Consider the following 22,270-nt stretch of genomic DNA (forward strand, 5'->3'; position numbering starts at 1 on the left):
TCCAGTCAGATTTCAAATCAGCTGCGGTTTTTTCTCAGCTTGGGAATCTCATGTGTTTACTGCCCACAACTTGAGCTCTTAAGAGTATTGGATATAATGGCCCCACAGAATTTCAGTAACTTTTACTAGGAATATTGAGAGGTTTAAATATGTCTGACTTTTCCATTTTGTTTTTCTTTTTTTTATTGTAGCAAGTAGATTATTCTTAATTGTGTCATTTATATTGCTGTGTTTTCATGAATTTTTATTAATTTGGTAAATTGAAAGACAAAGCTTTTAGGATTATCTGGTTTGATTCTGCATGACACATTACAATTCTATGTATCTTTCTTAAATTTTAAGACATCTTTAAAATTTTGTGTTTTAAGGTAACTTAAGAGGGATGTATTTGACATTTACATATCCTTATACTTCAGACTTATACTTCTGCTGCAAACAATGTAAAAGTTTTAATGACTCGGTAGTCTTTGAGCTGTCACTTTCCTTTAGTTACATTTATTGATATTATTGATAATGTGTTGTTAACTTTCCAGTTTCCACTTTCTGTTTGCCATGTTTCCCTATTTCCCACCCCCTCTACCTGTATGGATGTTGTAGCAGTTTGAATAGGAATGGCTCCCATAGGCTCATATATTTAAATGCATGGTCATTTTCGAGTGGTGCTACTTGAAAGGAATTAGGAGGTGTGGCCTTGTTGGATAAAGTGTGTCACTGGTAGTGGGCTTTGGCGTTTCAAATGTTCAAGCCAGACACAGTGTCTCCCTCTCCCTGCTGTCTGTGAATCTGGTTATAGAACTCTCAGCTTCTCTCCAGCACTATGTCTGCCTCCATGGTGTCATGCTTCCTGCCATGTTGAAAATGGGCTAAACCTCTGAACTATAAGGCAGCCCTAATTAAATGCTTTCTTTTATAAGAGTTGCCATGGTCCTGGTCTCTCTTCACAGCAATAGAACACTGACTAAGACAGAAGTTAAATATTATGCTTTCATGCTGTAAGCAGCTACTCTGAAAATTTTAGCATATCCAAACGACAAAGTATCCAACAGAAATTGGCATCTTCATAAGACTCTCAGAAATAGAATGGTCTCAGGACATTAGTGCCAGTCAAGGTTATCTGAGCCTTTGTCATTGTTGCTGGGAATTGGTCTTTCTATGTTTCCCTTCCTCAGGTCAATGGTTGTTATTGTTCCATGATAATAAAGCTGTGGTCATTTAGACTTGTCTACTGTGTCCCAAATCATTTGCTCACTCTTCACTTCTCTACCCCTGACCTTTACTGAATCACCATCTTTTTGCATGAAGAGCATTAGTGAGAATTTCCTTCTGTGAGGATTTTGATAGTCGTTGTTATCTACTTTGTGGAAATGTCATTTGATTCAAACTTATATGATATTAAATGAATCCAAAACACTTGTTTTTATGAGAATTTAAATTTTCTTCAGCTCACTAAGGAGAGCAAGTCATTATCTCCCTCCCTCAATGACTACTGAGAAGTCAGCCCCTACATCTGCTGATGGCCTTCTGTGTCTCCTCTTAGCTTGCTTCTCCAGTCATCAATTTGCCGCCACTGCTCTAGAGACTACTTGAGTCTTATGGGATTTCCTCATTCTGAGAACATCTTATCATGTCTAGAAACTTTCCACCACTATTAAAGCACCTTTGGCTGTATGTGTAAATTTCTCATTTTACTTCTCTCTTTAGCCTCTTGGGTTTTCCTGTTAGTCTGTGTGTTTTCCTTCAATTGTCAAACTGTTTTCCCCTTTCTCCCTTTTTATTATTTTTCCTAATTAATTTTGTTCATATTTTTATCATCTTCCCTCCTCCAACTCCTCTGAGATCCTCACACTGCCTTTCTCACCCAACTTTATGTTCTATCTATCTATCTATCTATCTATCTATCTATCTATCTATCTATCATCTATTTATCTATGTCACTGTCACTCTCAAAAAGCAAAAACAAATAAAAAACAATAAACCAAAAGAAATCAATACAATAACACAAAGCAAAAAATCAAAACAATCAACAAAAGACCACCACCACCAACAACAACAACAAACACAAGGCTCACAAAAATACGAATGAGTTTGTGTTGTGTTGGACAACTAACTTCTTCTGGGAGTTGGGTCTGTCCTGGAGTATGGCTGATACACTCAGTGACACTTCCACTGGAGAAAATTATTTTTTCTCTTTGACAGTATCAATACCCTTTGAGTATCAATTACAGAAAGCCCTTGCCCTAGGGGTGAGACCCAAGACCTTTGCAGGTCTAGTGCATACTGCCATGGTCTCTGTGAGTTCACATTTGCGTCAGTACTGTTGTGTCTGAAGACACTGTCCCCTTGCAGTCATCAGTCCCCTTCTGGCTTGCAGAATCCTTCTTCCTTTTCCTCGAAGCATCTGGGTCCCTGCAGAGAGGGATTTAATGTAGACATTCCATGTAGGCTTGAGTGCTCTGAAGTCTCTCACTCACTGCAAATTGTCCAGTTGTGAATCTCTGTGTTATTCCCTAGCTACTGCAAAAGGTAGCTTCTGAGATGACAGCCAAGTGAGACATGCATCTATGGGTGTAGCAGAATGTCATTAGGAGTCCTTTGTTTGCTATGAAACTAATTTTCCTGATCATGGAGTTACTCTTTAGCCATGTCCAATATTTTTAGTCATCATTTTATTTAGTTTTATAAGTTACTATTTATTTCCCCCAAAATTTTCCTGTTCCAGGTTTTCCCTAGCAATCATCTTTGATTATGCTCAATTAAAAACTACAGGAAACAAAGCAGCTAGATGGAGTCTAATATAAAGAAAATAAACATCCTTTATGTAAACATATAAGTGGCTTTTTAATGTTTTAAAAAATGATGGAATTATATACTGTATGATTCATTTCTTTATTTTATGTGCATTGGTTGTTTTGCCTGCATGTATATCTGTGTAAGGACAGCATTGGATCACAGACAGTAGGGAGTTGCCAAATGGGTGCTGGGAATTGAAAACAGGTCCTCTGGAAGAGCAGACAGTGCTTACACCACTGAGGCATCTCTCCAGTTGCAATACATTTATTTTTAAAGATTTACTTTTCTTTTTACTAATGATATGTGTGTCTGTATGTGAGTGCCATCTACGTGTGAGTACCCTCTTCCATCAGAAGAGAGCATTGGATCCCCTGGATCTGGAGTTACAGGTGGTCCTGAACTGCCTGGTGTGAGTCCTCCAGAAAAGCAGAAAGTGCTCTCAGTCACTGAGATACCTCTTTGGCCCCTGTGTGATATTGTTATACCTGATTCTGACAGTAAATTTTTCAAGTATTCCTCTATGTATACACACACACACACACACACACACACACACACACACACACACACACACACATATGCTGAGATAGATAGACAGATGGTAGGCAGGCAGACAGACAGACAGACAAACAGACATAAGAAAGATAGAAACTTTAAATGTACTTTGGGTAGTATTGTATTACTTTCTTAGATTTTTGATTCCTCCCTCTATTTCAATAAAATTGTTTGTATGCTTCAAATTTATTATTTGAAGCTCCTATGGTCTAGTTTTGGTCTTTTCTCCTTCAGTTGATAATCTTTATTGGAATAATTATTCCTGTCAAGATCCCAGATAAAGCTATTTAAATTCCTCCCACGGGTAGATAGGCTGTTCCCTTTCTGCCCCTTTCCTGGGCCACAGTCCTGAACCTGTCCCAGCTTTGAGAGCTTGTCGGGGAGGTGAAGGCTTAACAGTCTTGCTCTCCAACTTGTGCAGCCACCAAACCTTGTTTTGTGATGTATCTTCTTCATTTAATTTGCAGAACTGATTAATGCCTCCCTACTCCCACCCCACCCTGACAGACTGTCAAAGTACAGCATTGGTTTACTTATCCGTTCTCTTTTCTCCTTGCTTTTAGTTCCTGGGAACTTCATGTATTTCTTCCTGAGTTTGGCTGTGCATTTTAAACATTGCTCTTTGTGCTCCCCCCTCCCAATACATTCAGATGTTTGGGGCAGACAGATTTTCTGTGTCTCTAATCTGTCCGACTGCTCAATATAAAAGTCCTAGTGTTTCATCACTTAGCATTGGAACCCTCTGTGCGACTCATCCTTTTAACTGTCCCACTAGCCCTGGAAATAACAGTTGCCACTGTGTTCTGTCTGATGTGCTTAAGTATGCTAATTTAAGGCTGGAACTTGTGTGGAAAGGGATCTCCTTGTTTGAGTTTCCAATTAAGTGGATACTCCTCGTGCACAATGTCAAGGACACTTCTAGAACATAGTTTTATACTTTTATTTTTTTTTCTTTGCTCACATGACATTGTTTCAAGGACATTCCTGGTTGAATTTCAAATCACATGTTTATTTTACAGTTTTTCTTAGAGGTAATGTGAGGTAATGGAAATAGCAGTGACTGGTGTGAAGTAACCAAATTAGAGCCTGCACACTACTAAGTGTGACCTTCAGTGAAAGCATTCTTCCTGGTGCTATTGTCATTCCCTTTGAAACTCTCAAGCTGTGTGTGTGTGTGTGTGTGTGTGTGTGTGTGTGTGTGTGTGTGTGTGTGTGTGACGGGTGGGGGGTGAAGAGATTAAATTATGCAATTCATCTGAATTTTCATCTACCTACTACAGCATGGAAACATTAAGTTCTGCTTTGAAATTTTTAAAACAATTAATTTTAAAGTCATTCATAAAAATAGCATTAAATGGCAATTCAGTGGTTTTATTTTTTTCTCCTCTCAGGGAAAAGGAATCCTTACATAGGTTATATTAAAACTATTTAGGTAAGAAAACAGCCTGATGAGATTTCAATAGGGTCCATTAATTAGCCTGGTAGGTGTGGAGGTTACTTGAAGGTCTGGGGCTATGTGACCCAGAGCATAGTTGGAGGAATTAAATATAGTCCCCAAAGCTTGTAATTAAAGCACTAACTTGGTGTCTCGTTCTTTGCAGTTCTTCACCGCTTAGTACAATCTCCATAGCCTGTTTCCCCCCACTTTTATGCTTGGCCTTAGTCACACAATCTAATGAAGGCCAGAGATGTTCAAAAGAACTCACAAAGAAAGTTAGAACCCTAGCTGCCCCATGAGGCAAGAGCCTCCTGCAGGCTCCTACACACACACACACACACACACACACACACACACACACACACATCACTCCTTTTAGTGAGAATGCTGGGAAGGACATCTGTTGCTCTTTTTCCCCTTGGCCTTGTAGAAACTTTAACATTTCAAAGGTGAGTCACTTTTTCCTTTTTTCCCTTTCAAATTCAAGTAGGTCCATTCTGTGCTAGTGATTAATGAGGTCATTTTTTTCTTTAATTTTCTTTAATAGCACTAAAAGACCTCAAAACCTGTAATATAATTTCATCAAATAGCACAGGTAGCATTTTCTAGGCCCCCTCCCTCTCTGTGGGACTGGAGTTGTTCCTAGGGAAATGTACCTCCCACAGACTTCCAGTAGATGGCAGGTACACTACTTCCAACATCTCACAATGTTAAAAAAAAAAAAAAAGTGCAACAACTCAGTCCATAAAAATAGATTGTTACTGTGTTTTAGGTGTTTTAGTCTCAAGTGCAATGGAAAGGAGGGAGGAAAACTTGTGTTTATGGATCTAGCATCGTATTATCATATAAGTATCTGCTTATTTTTGTCTTCTACTAAAAATACAAATGCAACAAATGAAAATATATCTTTATCAGGGAATGCCTGTAATTCCAGATTGCAAATTAAGCACTTAAATGTTGAATAATATAATCACCATGTTATAGGTGTTAATTAAAGTGCTTGGTGAACAAAGATACATTTAGCAATTTTTAAATATAAATTTTGGAGGATGAGAAACTATTGTTTTATGACAATTACTGTCTAATCGGCTTCCATTTACATTTTATTCATTTCTTTTTTAAGCCAGACTCGTGGATGGCAGAAGGATAAATGCAGATACATACATGTGGAGATAGGCATCACAATCTTTCCTTTGTTTTCCATGAATAATTAATCCCATAGTGATTCCTCTCACTTACTATAGATATGGATTACTTCAATATACCTAGAAGGAAGTTTCTCTTTGTAAATTACAGTAGGAAACAAGGAAGCAAACCTCTGTTATATAATTTTTAAAAAATCTGAATTGTTCCTTACACAGGAAGATGTTTGTTCTGAAGAAGGATATGTGAAAGCTGAAAATATTGTATCACCTATCTATATACATGCTTTCCTTAAAAAATGCATGCAATTCAACACATCTAAAATACCCAGGGTTTTCAGACATGGGAGGCTTATGCAGTGAGTCCATCCATTTACCCCTTCCCTTCAACTACTGCTCACCAAGTGCACACCAATGTTGGGTGTTACTATTATTCTAAATCACCAAGGACTTACTAATACCTAAAATCATTTTTAAGACAGAACCAAATCAACTTAGCTTCCAATTTAAGGGGAAGACAGACAGGAAGTAAAGAAAGTAATTAAACTATACAATATTACATTGGGGAAGATCAAAGAAAGATCCCAAAATTGTACCATAGCTACAATTTTCATGGCATTTCGGTCATATACTTCTTGTGTGTGAGCAATATATGTGTCACATAAATGTGATAACTTCATTGGGAAGTCACGGTATATGATTTAAGTACAGGGACATGCTAATTACCCTCATTTGTTCATTACAGGTTGAGTGTTTGTGTGCTTTTGTTTGTTTTCTTTAAAGCAGGGTCTCTCTGTGTGGTCCTGGCTGTCCTGGAACTCACTTTGTAGATCATCAGGCTGGCCTCAAACTCACAGAGGTCTGCCTGCCTTTGCCTCCTGTATGCAAGGATTAAAGTTGTGTGCCACCACACCTGGCCAGGTTGAATGTTTTACATTAGCAAATTATATCCCAACTCCTAAGTATCATGGAAAAAAATTAATGGCTTTTAAAGTTAAAAAGAAAGAACATTAAAAAGCATTTTCAGTTAATTCAAAGCAGAATTGTAATTATTTTTGTTTCCTTGGTATGTCTCTGAAGTCGTTCCATAATGACATTCCATAGTTTAAGAATATTGCTTCAATTCCATTTTGAAGTAATCTACTTTTGGAACTTTCTGTGTTTCCTATAGCTGAAGGCAAAGCTATCCAGATTGAGCATGAAGGAATAGTTCCCAAACAAACATCAGCAACAACAACATCAGCAGTGCAGCAGAGCTCCGCATGTGCTAGCCTAGGGCAGGCCTCACTATGCACTGACTCCCACTCAGGCCCTTTCTTTTACCTGCTCTGCCTATCTCTCCTCCTTCATGTTGCAGTCTTCTCTTGTTCAGTCTGCTTTCTTCTCTTTTCTGCATAAAGGCAGGCTACACTCAGCAGATTCTCCCATCCTACCCATTTCAGAATGAGGCTCTCAAATCATTGAACCAAATTCTCTGCACTCTCATTTCAAAGTCTTCTTTTGACTAGTTTAGACCCATCCAATCAGTTCAGCAACAAGGAAAGAAAGGAATGGTCCCTCTTTTTGTTGTTGCTGCTGTTTGTTTGTTCTTAAATGACACTGGATAGTGGGAAGAAGGGAGTCATGTGTTGAGAAATTATCTCCTGCTGTGTCCATTATAACCAGGTAACACAGAATCTAATCCATGTCTATTTAATAGGAAAGTAGAAAATGCTCCAACAGAGAATGCAGTTAATCCAATAGATCAGTTTTCTCTTTTATCCGGGTCTTCAGTTCCATTTGCTCATTGGCTGCTCAGTCAGGTGCATCACCTCTGCTTCCTTGCAGGTACAGCCAAGGGGAGTTGTAGAATCACATGGAGAGGCTGAGTTTTTAGGAAAGTTTTATAGGAATTAAAAAACTCTTCAGTTCCATCAAAGAATCAACTGTACATTTCCAATCACCCCTGATTAGTTCTGCTACTTGAAAAAGGACGATGGGAGAAAGAATTCTGTTAACAGAAATGCTACAAAGAGTTTTCTACACTAATTAGAACATGGAAATAGGTGAACTCTGTTCTTTCAAACTGTCTCTTAAGACACACAGACAGACCAGGGTGTGTCACTGAAAAAAAGACATAGAGAGGACTTCACTACCTGAAAAGTATAATGACAGCTTTAAAATATGCTCAAAATGATAAAAATCAAACTTATTCAAACCTAATGCAGCAGTTTTTGAGTCAGATGTATGACGGATGGAGTCCAGTGGTAAAGGTAAAGTGTGAGTGCACTACTGTAACAGACAAGAGAAACATTCAGTGTTAAATTCATGAAGTTTCCCTAAAGTAATGTGGGGGAAATCCAAGGTTAAGGTTGAAAAGTAGGAGATGCTTATTATTTGGATATTCTTGTGAAGGCTGCATACGGGGGAACACGGAGCTACTATAAAAGTAAGAACTGAAGAGAAATTGTGTATAGGCTTTTCTGGGTCATCCTCTGGGCTTCCAGATGCCTAGAGTTTGGGTGCCTGAGGACACCCTTCTTTATTTTGCTTTGCTCACAGTATTGCTTAGCTGTGTTAGTTGTCTGCATTCACAGACTAAGACATTTTCACTGGGTTGTACTTAATGCTTTCATGCAGCTCTAAAGAGACTGGGTAACTCTCTGGATTGTCAACCAAGTTGTGGACCATCTACTTTCAGTTACTGGTGTTGGCAAGTGAAGTTTTGTACACAAATGTGGAAGAAAAAAAACCATCACCCACTGTCTAGCAAAATGCCTCTAGGCTACAGTACTATGTGCCTTCTTCACTGTTACGCTCTTCTACTCTGTAAAGTGTGTTTCTATTCTTATCTTTCATTAGAAACTGTGGTGGTACTTTGTTTGTGATCTAACAAATAAAGCTTGCCTGAAGATCCAAGTGTGGAGTTAGCCACACTAGTTAGCCATAGACCCCAGGCAGTGGTGGCTCCCACCTTTATTCCTAGTCCTTGGGAGTCACAGACCTTTAAGCCCAGCACTAGGGAGGTGGAGGCAGGGGTGATATGGCTGGGTAGAGAGAGGAATAGAAGGCAGGAGGAAAGAGGAAATCACTGCATTCAGTCTGAGGTTTCCTAGAGATAGGATTGCCCATTTGGTTTGAGGATTCAGTTGAGGTAAGAAGACTTTCTAGTGGCTGACTCCTTTACTTCTCTGATCTTTCAGTATATACCCTGATATCTGACTCTGGGTTGTTATTATTAAGACCAATTAAAATATGTGCTCAAGAAACAACCCATGCCGGACATTGGTGGCACACGCCTTTAATCCAAGCACTCGGGAGGCAGAGGCAGGAGGATCTCTGTGAGTTCGAGGCCAGCCTGGTCTCCAGAGTGAGTGCCAGGATAGGCTCCAAAGCAACACAGAGAAACCCTAGCCTGAAAAACAAAAACAAAACAAAACAAAAAAAAGAAACAATCCAGAAGTAGTGAATTTCCTATCGTTTCTGAGGGTATAACCCCCAAATTGCACACACCGTTGCCTTTGTTTTTCATGGTGCAATCTGCATATTTTTATGCTGCAATCTATATCTACCATCTCCCTTTCACTCTGTGTGTGTGTGTGTGTGTGTGTGTGTGTGTGTGTGTGTGTGTGTGTGTGTGTGTGTGTGTGTGTGTGTGTGTGTGTGTGATTTGATACGTTAATAATATATTTCAGAATTCCTAGACTCATTTCATTTTTATTTCTACTAACACAACTCTTTTTACTGCTCCTGGAGCCTCATGCCACAATATACAATCTATGTATATATTTGTGTGAAAATCCAAGCAACCATTTCTTGCTTTTAAGCAATTGAAGAAAGCCTAATATGCCAGAAGGTGGGAATAATTAGCACATGACAAAAATCCCTAATCAGTTAAAAGAGCTTAGCATTAAAAGTTTCCAAAGCAATCAGTCAGACATTTACTAACTAAAATAGCAATCGGGAACGGGGTGATGACACTGCTTCCAGAATGGTTAAAAATTAAAATAAGTACGCCACCCCCCATGTGGAGCAGTTACATTCGTGAAAAGTATATATGCTCTACATAGCAGTGGAGCACTTTATACTTCAAATGTCCAAATTTTATAGGTAAATTTGGACTTATCCCTCTGCTTCCCCACACCCAAACCAGTAGTTTAGGCACTGAAATAATCTCTTTCATCAGTTCCCACTATTGTTATTGCAAACACATTGTGTTTGTAGCCTAGGCATAACTTTAAGGGACCATCACAGTATTCAACAGTCTGAGCATGATATCCAGGTAATTTAGGGAGAGCCAAATTCTTATTTAACTATTCTAGGGCTCCTGGAAACAGATTTCCCACCTCTGATTATTTATTCACAATTTACAACACGAGACAGCATCCGAGACCCTATGTCATCATGGAGAGATTGTCAGATCTTCCAGAACCAGTGCACATTTAACAGCTATCAAAAAGATGGAGCTGTGTCCCAATGGTTATAAGCTAGATGAACTTTATTACGCTAATACATTTCTTTTGACCCATGGTTCCTTATTCTTAAGATGAAGAGTAACATAATTCTGCCAAAAGTAAGATATAAATTAAAAAAAAAACAAACCAAAGATTTTTAAGGTATCTAAAGGCTTAGAAAGTCTTTCATTTACAATATAGTTTGGAAATTTTTGGATCCACATAGAACCCCTGGTGGTGCTGGTCATGGGAGTCTTTGGTTGTGTGCAGCAGTTAGCTAAATCAATGTCATAGGACTTGGTTTCCTGTGGTGTCCAAAATGAAACATTCAAACTGTACAGTAAATCATCAGACCTTCTAAATGTAAAGATGTACAAAATCACTGCTCCTCCTTTAGAAGTGGAGGTTTCTGGGATACTGTGAGGATGCTGAGATGTGTTTTAACCTTACATTACCTTAAAAAGTCAAAATCTAACAATCATAACCAACCCTATAAGAGCAAAACCAATTATTTCCTTTATTTGTTACTGTATGGGGTTAAAAATCACTGTAAATATACAATTTTTCCACCTCTTGATAAAATAAAGGTTTTTGTGGAAATGTGCAACTTTGAAAGTTAACATAAATATGAATTGAAACCAGTAGACATGGTTCATTTGGGTGGTGTAGAACCTGCTAGAAGTAGCTTGTGCTTTGGTGGTAGTACATGTTGATCACAAGAGTTAGCATCGAAGTCCCTGTGCTTTTTAAGGATTAAGTGTCTTTGAGTAAGGTTTTGTATCATTAGTAATTAACTTAGTAACATAGAGAATCAGCAAATTTGCCTTGTTCTTGATTTTAGTGGAAATGTTTAGGGTGTCTCTCCATTTAGGATGATATTGACTATGGACTTGCTGTATAATATTATATTGAGTTATGTCCCTTGTATCCTTAATATATGTAGGACATTTTTATGAAAGACTATTGGATTTGCCAAAAACCTTTCCTGAACCTAATGAGATGATCACATGTTTTTTTCTTTCAGTTTGTTTATATGGTAGATTATATTTATTGACTTATATATTGAACCATCCCTATATTTCTAGAAAGAAGCTTACTTGATCATGATAGATAATCTTTTTGAGGTGTTCTTGGATTTGGCTTGCATGTATTTTATTGTCTTTTTTTACATATTTATTCATAAGGGAAATTGTCCTATAATTTTCATTTATTGTTGGGTCTGTGTGGTTGTGTATCAGGGTAACAGTAGTTTTGTAGAAAGAATTGGGCAATGTTCCTATAGTTTCTATTTTGTGAAGTTATCTAAGGAGTATTGGCACCAATTCCTCTTTGAAGGTCTGGTAGAATCTGCACTGAATTCACCTGGTCCTCTGTTAATTTTCTTGGGAGACTTTTGATTACTGCTTCAAATGTACTAGTGATAATGGGTATATTCAAAGTGCTTGCCTATTCTTCATTTAACCTTGGTAGGTCACCTATATCAAGAAATTAATCCATTATTCTTTAGGCTTTCCAGTTTGGTAGAGTACAGATTTTTTTTTTTTTTTATAATATGTATGCCCTTGTGATTCTCAGAGTTTCCTCAGTGACTGTTGTAATGTCTCCCTCTTCATTTTTAATTTGTTTAATTTGGATCCTCTCTCTCCATCTTTTTGATAATTTGACTAAGGGTTTTTCAGTTTTGTTGATTTTCTCAATGAACCAACTCTTTATTTCATTTATTTTTGTATTAGTCTTTGTTTCAATCTCAGTGATTCTAGCGCTGAGTTTGATTATTTTTGTCCATCTACCTTGTTGGTTTATTATTTCTTCTTGTTTCAGAGCTTTCAGGTGTGTTGCTAAGTTACTAATATGAGATCTCTCCTCTTCCTTCTTATATAGGTACTTGGTACTATGAACTTGCCTTTTAGAACTGTCTTCATTCTGGCCCATATATTTGGATATGTTGTTTTTTTCATTTTCATTCAATCTAAAATATTTTTAATTTCTTGATTTCTGTCTGGATTCATTTCTCATTTACTAATGAATTGTTCAATTTCCATGAGTTTGTATACTTTCTGCTGTTTCTGTTGTTTGTTATAGATTTCCAGCTTTAATCCCTGGTGATAAGGTAGGGTGCAGGGTGCTATGTAAATTTCTTGTATCTGTTGAGACTTTCTTTGTGTCCTTGTATGTGGTATTTTGGAGGAAGTTTTGTGAGCTTCTGAGAAGAAAGTATATTCTTTGGTGTTTGGGTAGAAAGTTCTGTTCTGGTAGCTGTCTGGTAGGGTCATTTGATTTATATTATTATGTAACTCCAGAATTTCTCCATTAAATTTTAGTCTGAATGACCTGCTTATTGGCAAGAATGGGGTATTTAAGCCACTCACTGTCACTGTGTGAGCGTCAATGTGTGATTTTTAGCTGTAGGAGTTTCTTTTATAAACTTGGGTGCCCTTGTGCATAGATGTTAAGAATTACGATATTATCTTGGTGGATTTTTCCTTTAATGGGTACTCAGCATCCTTCCCCTATTTATTCTGATTAGTTTTGGTTTGTGTTCTATTTTATTCAGATTTTAAACTGGCTAGCTTTTTGGGTCATTTTCTTGGAATATTCTTTTACACTGAGGTGATGTCTATCCTTGATGTTAAGGTGTATTTCTTGGATGAAGCAGAAAGATGGATCCTGTTCTCTGTAACTCGATATCTTTTTTTGTTGTTATTGTTATTTTTTTTTTTTTTTGGTTTTCCAGACAGGGTGTGGCTTTGGAGACTGTCCTGGAATTCACTTTGTAGACCAGGCTGCCCTCAAACTCACATAGATCTGTCTGCCTCTTCCTCCCGAGTTCTGGGATTAAAGGCATGTGCCACCACCTGGCCAAGTCTGTAATCTTTTTGGGGAATTGTGACCAGAACTATTGAGTTATTGATGATCAGTGTTTATTTATTCCTGTTATTTTGTTGTTATTGTGTGGGTGTTTCTGCCTTCTTTTGATTTACTATTCTGGGGTTATTTGTTCCTTGTGTTTTCTCGGGTGTGGTTAATTCCCTCAGACTGGTTTCCTTCTAGTGCCTTCTGTAGTGCTGGATTGAAAGATAGATATGGCTTAAATTTTGTTTTAGTATAGAATGTTTTCTTCTTCGATATATTGTAATGGTCATAGTAATCTGGGCTGACATTTGTGGTTTCTCAGAATTTGTAGACTATCAGTGCAGGCCCTGATGGTTTTCAGATTCTCTACTGAAAAGTCAAATGTTATTCTATTGGCCTGCTTTTATCAGCAACTTGGGTTTTTTCCCCCTTGCAAATTTTATCATCCTTTCTTTGTTGTATACACTTATTGTTTTGATTGTTATGCATCGTGAGGAATTTCTTTTCTGGTCCTGTCTATTTGGTGTTCTCTATGCCTCTTGTAACTTGATAGGAGTCTCTTTTATTAGATTGGGGAAATTTTCTTCCATGATTTTGTTAAAAATATTTTCTGTGCATTTGACCTGGGTTTCTTCTTTTTCTTTTATTCCTATTATTCATATCTTTGTTCTCTTCATAGTGTCTCGTATTTCCTGGATGTTTTGTGCCATAAGTTTTTAGATTTATCATTTTCGTTTCACTGAGCTATCATGTCTTCCTACTTGTCTTCACAACCTGAAATTCTCTCTTCCATATCTTATAACCTGTTGGTGAGGCTTACCTCTGATTTTTGTTTGACATCCTAAGTTTTTAATTTCCAGTTTTATTTCAGTTGGGTTTTCTTCAGTGATTCCATTTCTCATTTCTTGTTTTAAAATATCTTCACTATTTCTTTCAACTCGTTTTATTTTCAGGGTCTTCATTCTGGGATTCACTAACATCTTCTGTAATATTCTTGAACATATTAATTATTGCTATTTTGAAGTCCTTGTCTTATGCTTAGGCCATTACAATAGTGTTGCTGGCTTCTTCAGGGGACATATTATTTTGGTTGTTCATGTTTGGTTTTGGTTTGGTTTTTGTTTAACTTTGCTGGAGTTATGATATTTGGGGTGTTTCTTCTCTTTGTTGGATAAGCTTTCCATTCTTTGGTTGTTGTTGTTAACTCTGGCTTCTAGGCATGTTCTGTAGCTCTGGAGTCCCTGGTAAAGAGTGTTTCTATAAGTCAGCCAAATGGGGATTGACTAGGAGAAAAGGGTGGGAGGCACAGGGAATGGAGGTAGGGTCGGGGAAGGAGCTGCAGCAGGTAGACAGCTACAGCACTAAATATAACTCTTTAGAGACCTGAATGGAGGGTTGGGAGGAAGTTAAAATTACCTACCCAATTCCCAGTCTAGAGTGGCCACTGGGTGTCCCTAATAGAAATTGTTTCTGTGGATTGACAGCAGACAGGAAGGGGTGGAGATGGACTAGAAAAGAAAGCTGAGAAGGATGGTAGTAAATAGCTAGGAGGACTATGGGTCCACACTAAGAGGCTTAGTCCTCAGGGAATCTAAGAAGCAGTTTAAAGATTGTATGTTATAACAGTTTTCTAGTTGTATTTTCCATTTTCTACTCCAATATTTAGGTCATGCACTGTGTTTCCTGATTTAGAGAACATGGTGCAGTGTTGAAAGAAGAAGAAATTGCAAATGTCTTGTTTCAGAAACTAAAAACCTGATTCCTAGAGAGCAGAAATGAATTAAGGCATAAAGAGAATGCCCAGGCAGTAGTCTAGTTAAAGTTTTATAAGTGTTTCTTGTTTGTTCCAATTATTGATATGATGTCCAGTGTTCTTATGGGAATCTGTACCCTCAGCACATCCTCTTAATGGCTGGTGCAGTAACATCTTCCTCATAGAGAATACAGTGGCCAACATTTGGTAAGTTTTTTCTTTGTTTTGAAACAGTGTCTTAACTCTGGTCTTAAACACATGTCAATATTCTTGTCTTGGCCTTGTAACTGCTGAGGTAGTGTGGCAGATATGGTTTTATTATTTTTCATTCAGATTTAAAATCCTGTAATATACATATAGAAATGTACATAGCATTCATATGAAACCATAGTGTTCAGCATAGAAGTTTACTAAAAAGTGAAATCAACAAGGCGAAGGATTGTGTAGGATTCTCTTGGGCTGCCTCCAAATGCAAAGTCTTCCTTCATCCTCCAAGGCACCATTGAGGCTTCATCAGTTAGTTTTGCTTATATTTTGGAAACAATAAAAATTGACACACATTACATATTACATATTATTATATTTGATCTCTTTCAAGCAATCTTTTGCTTGTGAGGTTTATATTTACTGTAATTTACACATCTGATAGATAGTTGATTAGCACATAGGTTCTTTCCAGTCTGGGACTATTAAGAAAAATGCCCTGATCTGGAACACATTTTATTTTCTAGAGTAAACATATAGTTCTAAATTGCTTACCACTAGGCTTCTTGTACTTTCATTGGCATGTCTTTCTTTAGGTTGGGTAAGTTTTCTTTTATTATTTTGTTGAATATGTTTTCTGCACATTTGAGGTGGGTTTCTTCACCTTCTTTTATACCTATTCTTCTTACACGTTTGGTCTTTTGTCCCATATTTCCTGGATATTTTGTGTTAGGGAATTGTTGGACTTAAGGTTTTCTTTGGTGGATGAATTTATTTCTCCAAGTGTATCTTCAGTGCCCAAGATTCTCTCTTCCATCTCTTGTATTCTGTTGGTTATTCTAGCATTTGTAGTTCCTGATCATTTACCCAGCTTTTCTATTTCCAGCATTCCCTCAGTTCGTATTTTCTTTATTCTCTCTATTTCAGTTTTCATGTCTTGAACTGTTTGAATTGTTTCCTGCATCTGTTTGATTGTTTTTTTACGTGGCTTCCCTTGCTTTCTTTAAAAGATTTGTTGATTTCTTGTAATTTTTGTCTGTTTTTTCTTCCATTTCTTTAAGGGATTTTCTCATATCCTCTTTGAGGGACTCTATCATTTTCATGAAGTTGTTTTTAAGGTCATTCTCTTCTGCTTCATCTGTGTTGGGATTTCATGTCTTGCTGGTGTAGAGTCCCTAGACTCTGGTGGTGTCATATTTTTTTCTGTTGTTGAATGTGTTTTTATACTGTCTTCTTCCCATCTCTTCTTCCCGTGGGTGCAGGAGGAATTTCTTCCTCTCCTTTTGGGTATGGGTACAGGGTTCCCTTCCAGTGGGTGTAAGCAGGTCCAATACTCTGATGGTTCTCTTCCAGTGGGTGGGGGTGGGACTAGTACTGGGGCCTTGGAAGTCTTTGGGTGGACTGGACTGCAGGGATGAGATCCCTAGTGCACAGTCCCCAGGCCTCAGGAGGCTCTGAGCAGGGCACTGGAAGGTAACAGCATTACTTTACATTTTTAAGAACAATGTGTGAGTGATTCAGTTTTTCTACTCCCTTTTGTAATGTATAGAGATAGCTCATGTGGTTTAACTTGCATATTAGTCTTTCTTTCCTTCTTTCTTTTGAAATAGTGTCTTGTACAAATCAGGATAAGTTTAAACTCTTTGTATACTTGAGGATGATCTTGAACTTCTGACTCTCCTGCAACCACATAGTGAGTGCTGGGATTACAGATGTATGCCATCATGCTGGCTATATTATTTGCTTTCCTTGATGGTTGAGTTTTAGTCTTTTATATTCCTGTCCTTTGTTAAATATGTAGTTTGCAAATACTTTCCCCAGTCTTTTGCTTGTCTTTTTAAACTCTGACTCTTTTGCAGCGAAAATACTTAGAATTTTATGAAACCCTATTTATTGTGGATTGTACACTTAGCATCAAGACTAAAATTTATTGCCTTATCTAGCTCATATATTGCAAAGGTGTTTTGTAGGTTCCCGGAGTAGAAAATATCAATGGTTTATTCAGTCCTGGATGATACATACTATAACACAGTACTGCTAGCAAGATGTAACTATAGGTGCAATACTGGCATAAAGTTTATAATGTTAAGGAACCACTTTCCTTGGATACGAGGTCTACTCTATAGGAGAGATTTTATGTCTGGTACTGTAAATTTGGCCAAAAGCTCATGAATGAGGAGCTCATAGGCCCTAGGAGAAAACCTTGTATTGTGTTGCTATATGGTCATGTAGTCAAACTGCATTCTAAATATTTATGTTCATATCCATAGATTTGCACTGCCCTTATTTGATCAGGGAAGCTTCTTTTTGCAATGATTAGTGGATAATATAGAGATGCAGCACTGATCAAAGTGCAGAGTATAAATAACCCTGAGTGCTCAGCTGTGGCTGTCCATGTATACCAACCTCCCTTTCTCCAAGGTTTAGAAAACATTTCAGAAGCAGGGGCTGAAGGATGTGAGAGCTGACAGATGGGGAGGAGAGCTGTAAATGGTTGATTTCTAAATATGGCATGGCGGCTGTACATTAATCCGCAGAAGCTGTGTTTACCTGCACAAGACCTGTACAAGATTAAGCCAGTTAAAATTTCAGCATGGATTGGGTAGAGCTTACTGAGGTTGCATCTGCATCAGAGGAGTTAGTGGCAGTCGGTGGCTGCTCAGGGAGGGAGAGTTATTCTCCTCTGGAGATGTGGGCACTGGTAGGTTGCCCATGCCTCAGTGGGTGGCCACACTGTCATGCATATAGGGCATCATAATTGGCATCATTATTTATAACAACAACAAAAGGAGGACATGAGGTCAAGGTAAGCAATGGAATGGGGCTCTAGTGAAGAGTTGGATGGAGGTAGTGGTGAGTAGATATACTTAGTATGAATTGTATAAATATATGGAATTTAAAAAATAGAAACTACTGTTTAATGAAACTTAATTTTTCCATTTTATATATTTTATAGTTATTACATTTAAGTTTATGATCAACTTTATTTCTGTTTTTGCACAGGATATGAGGTTTGTGGCCCCTTTATAAATGTATGGTTCAATTGCTTTCTGTGGTTTATTTAAATTTTCCTTCTAAGTCATTTGAACTTTCTCCATAGCTCTGCAGATGCCAGTTGGGCATATTGATTGGTTCTCCAAAGTCTTCAGGTCACTGATATACTTGTCTACATCTATTAGTAGCATGCAGTATTAGTTATTAGATGCATAAAATAAATCTTGAAACTGGGCAAGCCTGGCCTTACTACTGTCTTATTAATGTTTAAAATTGTCTTAATTTTCCAATTTCTTTGACTCCTTGTTAAAATATTTTACAAAGTTTTTCCACATATATTAAAAGTAGTGTTTTAATCCCAGCACTTGGGAGGCAGAGGCAGGCAGATCTCTGTGAGTTCGAGAGAGTGCGTGCCAGGATAGGCTCCAAAGCTACACAGAGAAACCCTGTCTCGAAAAACCAAAAAAAAAATAGTGGAATGATTTTTGTAGTCACCTGCCGACTGTATACAAACAAAGAAATAATAGCTCTACAGTATTAAAATTTTAATTCATAAAAGGGTTGGTTTTTCCATTTATCTAAATTTCTTTCCTTCATCAGTGTTACCTAATTTTCAGTATACAAGTCTTAAACACTATTTTACATTTATATATACATTAAATTTTAGCAGTTGTAGACAATATATTTTTTATTGTAGTGTACATGTAGTCATTGTTAGTATGAGAATATATAGAGAAATATAACCATTTTTTCTCTTTATTTTGTGATTGTGTGGCTTTAATGAACTTACCCATTAGTTCCAGGAACTTTTTTGCTCCTGACTCGTTTAAAGGTGGGATTTAGCAGAATAAGGTGAAGTTAGCCAGGGCTCCCTTCTTTTCCTAAGGTACAAGTTCCACAGGAGTTAAAATTCAATGTTGGCTTCCGTAGTAGATGAGATTTGAGCTTTAACATGGAGAGGAGATGGCAACAATGTAACACAGACAGCACAGGCTTTGGAGAAATACTGTGTCATTGCCAGCTACTGGTGTCAGCAAAAGAGATAGCTGAGTGTCACATGGGACACCAAAGCTGGCCTTGTAGAAGCTGCCCTTCCCCCTTTTAAATGGATGATGAGAACAAACTAGGTGGGAAGTTACAGCTGCTTACAAAGCCATTCTCTTAAGCAGATATTGGCTATTTCTTTCCCCTTTCTGTCTTCTTAGTGGAGGAAATAAACAAGGAGGACCAGTAAGAAAGTGGCAATAGAGACTGGCCTTATTGGTGTGGCTAAGTATCCTCCCAGGTCTACATGCTGAAGGTTTGATCCCCAACGTGACACTATTGGAAGATGCTGAATGTTTAGAAGGTGGAAACTCTGAGGAGTTAAGTCACAGGGAACATGCCATCAAGGGGTTTGTGACATTCCTGTTTTTTGTTTGTTTGTTTGTTTGTTTGTTTGCTTTTGTGTATTTTTTGCTTTTGTTTTGTTTTTTCTTTGCTTTACTTTCAGGCTAACAATATGAGGAGTTCTGCTTTTGTGTGATGCTAACATAAGCTTACCTCATTTGAGGCCCCAAAGCCAAGGTCTTGCCCTAGCTTGGATTACACACTTCTAAACTTTAGAACCTTTTTTTCTTTATAAGTTAATTACTTCAGGTATTTTCTTATGTTAACACTAAACGGATAAACACAGTAATATATACATACATTTACATGTACATATTGCATAGGTGAAGGTATTTGGCAAACATATTAAGTGGTGTGTATGCTAATTTATTGCACTGAACTTTGGAAAGCCGAATAAAGGAAGAAGGGATTATGATATATAATGCAGTCAAACTCATTTAAGGTGTGTGTGTGGGGGGGTGGTTAAAGAAACAATATCACTTAGGTCTTGCTCAATACCTTTGAGAAATGTCGGACTATATATTTAGTCAGTGAAAAATGCATGTTTATTTCAATTCAGTCGTTAAGTAGTAGACACATTTCTTAACAAAAATATAATCGAGTAAGTACTGTTTGCAGTAGAAATGGTGGTGACTATGAATATCAAAGGTTCAGAGTCCTTTGATCTATGTACAGCCTGTAAGCGTTTGGAGCCTTCAGCAGGTTACCAACTGTTTAAATGACCCTGTTTTCCAGAACAGAACATTCTTGAGAAAATATTTCTTTCTGAGCCTTTGGTTGCTGTAGAACAAGATAAACAAGTTTTCTTGAAGCAAAAATAGGTAACTTTCACTTCAAGAAGTAAACATGTTATTCAAAGAAGAACATTTATCATCAGAAATGGCTGCTTGTTTCCTGAATGTTAACTTTGCAAATGTATTCCTATTTCTATTTATCTCCCACTGGAACCCTTACTGAAGCATGCTCTTTTTTTTTTTTTTTTTTTTTTTTTTTTTTTTTTTTTTTGGTTTTTCAAGACAGGGTTTTTCTGTGTAGCTTTGGAGCCTATCCTGGCACTTGCTCTAGACCAGGCTGGCCTGGAACTCACAGAGATCCACCTGCCTCTGCCTCCTGAGTGCTGGTATTAAAGGCGTGCGCCACCAAAGCCCAGCTGAGCATACTCATTTCTAATCATGATTTTTTTTTGTACATAACCAGTAATCTCCAAATACACAATACACAATGCAACCCATATAAACACATATAATACATGTGCACATTTATGCACAGAGACACATACACAGCACACACACACACACACATATAGAGAGAGACACACAGAGACACATGTATGCACATGCAAACAGGTATATACTTACACACAAAGACACACATATAACATATACATATACATATACATATACAACACACACATATACAGATACACAGGCACATGCACACACATATCTGTTTCATCTTTCTGTAAAAATACATCCAAGGTCATTCATTAACATCAAAGACTTTCCTGATACAGTTGTATTCAGTTTTTACCAGAAAGGGCAAATGTGGACTGGAAGTGATTACTTATTAATGGTTGGATTTCTCATAGGAAAAAGCTGAACAGTGTAAACACTCCTTTATCTTTAACTTACCTGCACTGTGATTAAGACATTGGCCATAAAACATTGTTGGAGAAACTTCAAATCAAGCTGTAACAGTTTATCTGTCCTTATTTTAAGCTTCTGCTTCTGAAATTCAATTCTGTATGTAAAACACACTTTCAATCACTTGTGCCTTGTTCCACAACATTCACAAACTCCTCTCAAAGAAAGGAGTTCTTGTTGGCAGGATAAGTATGATTGCCCCAAGGAAAATTAGCTTAGCTTCTATCAGTGAAGAGACTTTGAAAACCCTCAATATAATTTAAGTAAGCAGGACCAAGAATCCCAACAGTTGCCCAGAGTAATAGACATAACCGCACTTTCTACACGCTCACCTCTGATTTCAGGCGAACACAGCAAGGAATGAGGAGAAGTGTGTTGTAACAGGAGACAATTTTCACAGTTTAATTTGAAATACAAAGAATTCTTTCTGTGTGTACCTTTCTACCCTTCCAGAGAGCCTGAGCACCTAAGCCATTTTAATGAATTTTGTCACAGTCAGCACATACAGACTCAGGATTTGGGGTGTGGGTATGTTTTCTTACTGATTATTCATCTTACCAGAAATACTTAAAGGCCTTCTCCGGTGATGGGGAGATGGAGGGACTATGTTGCACATATTTATCAATTGTCATTTTGAGTTCTTTCCTTTGAATTGACCTATGCTTTTGATGATTCACTGTGGCAAATAACTCAAATTGCTTTGAGAGACAAATACAAAACACAAATGGAGAAAACAGAGCCTTCCCAAGGTAATTGTTATCCAAACTGGCTTTATACCTGTAGTAGTTTGTATGAGCAATGTTCCTTTTCAGCGCATGTATTTGAACACTTGGTCTCAGCACTCTTTGAGAGGTTAAGAACCTTTAGAAGGTGGAGGCTTTCTGGAGGAGATATGTCATTAGACGAAAGCTTTGAGGGTTTATAGGACAATCTTATTACAGAGCCCATTGTCTAAACTAGCCACCCATTACCCTTTCACACTGTGTATACAAATAAAGGAATGTTTTGAACCCTTGAACCAATGCAATGATGAACTCAACAATAGTGACAATAAGGGTGGGAACTACTCTTACTAG

This window comes from Cricetulus griseus, chromosome 5, assembly GCF_003668045.3.
Source record: "Cricetulus griseus strain 17A/GY chromosome 5, alternate assembly CriGri-PICRH-1.0, whole genome shotgun sequence".
NCBI lineage: Eukaryota > Metazoa > Chordata > Mammalia > Rodentia > Cricetidae > Cricetulus > Cricetulus griseus.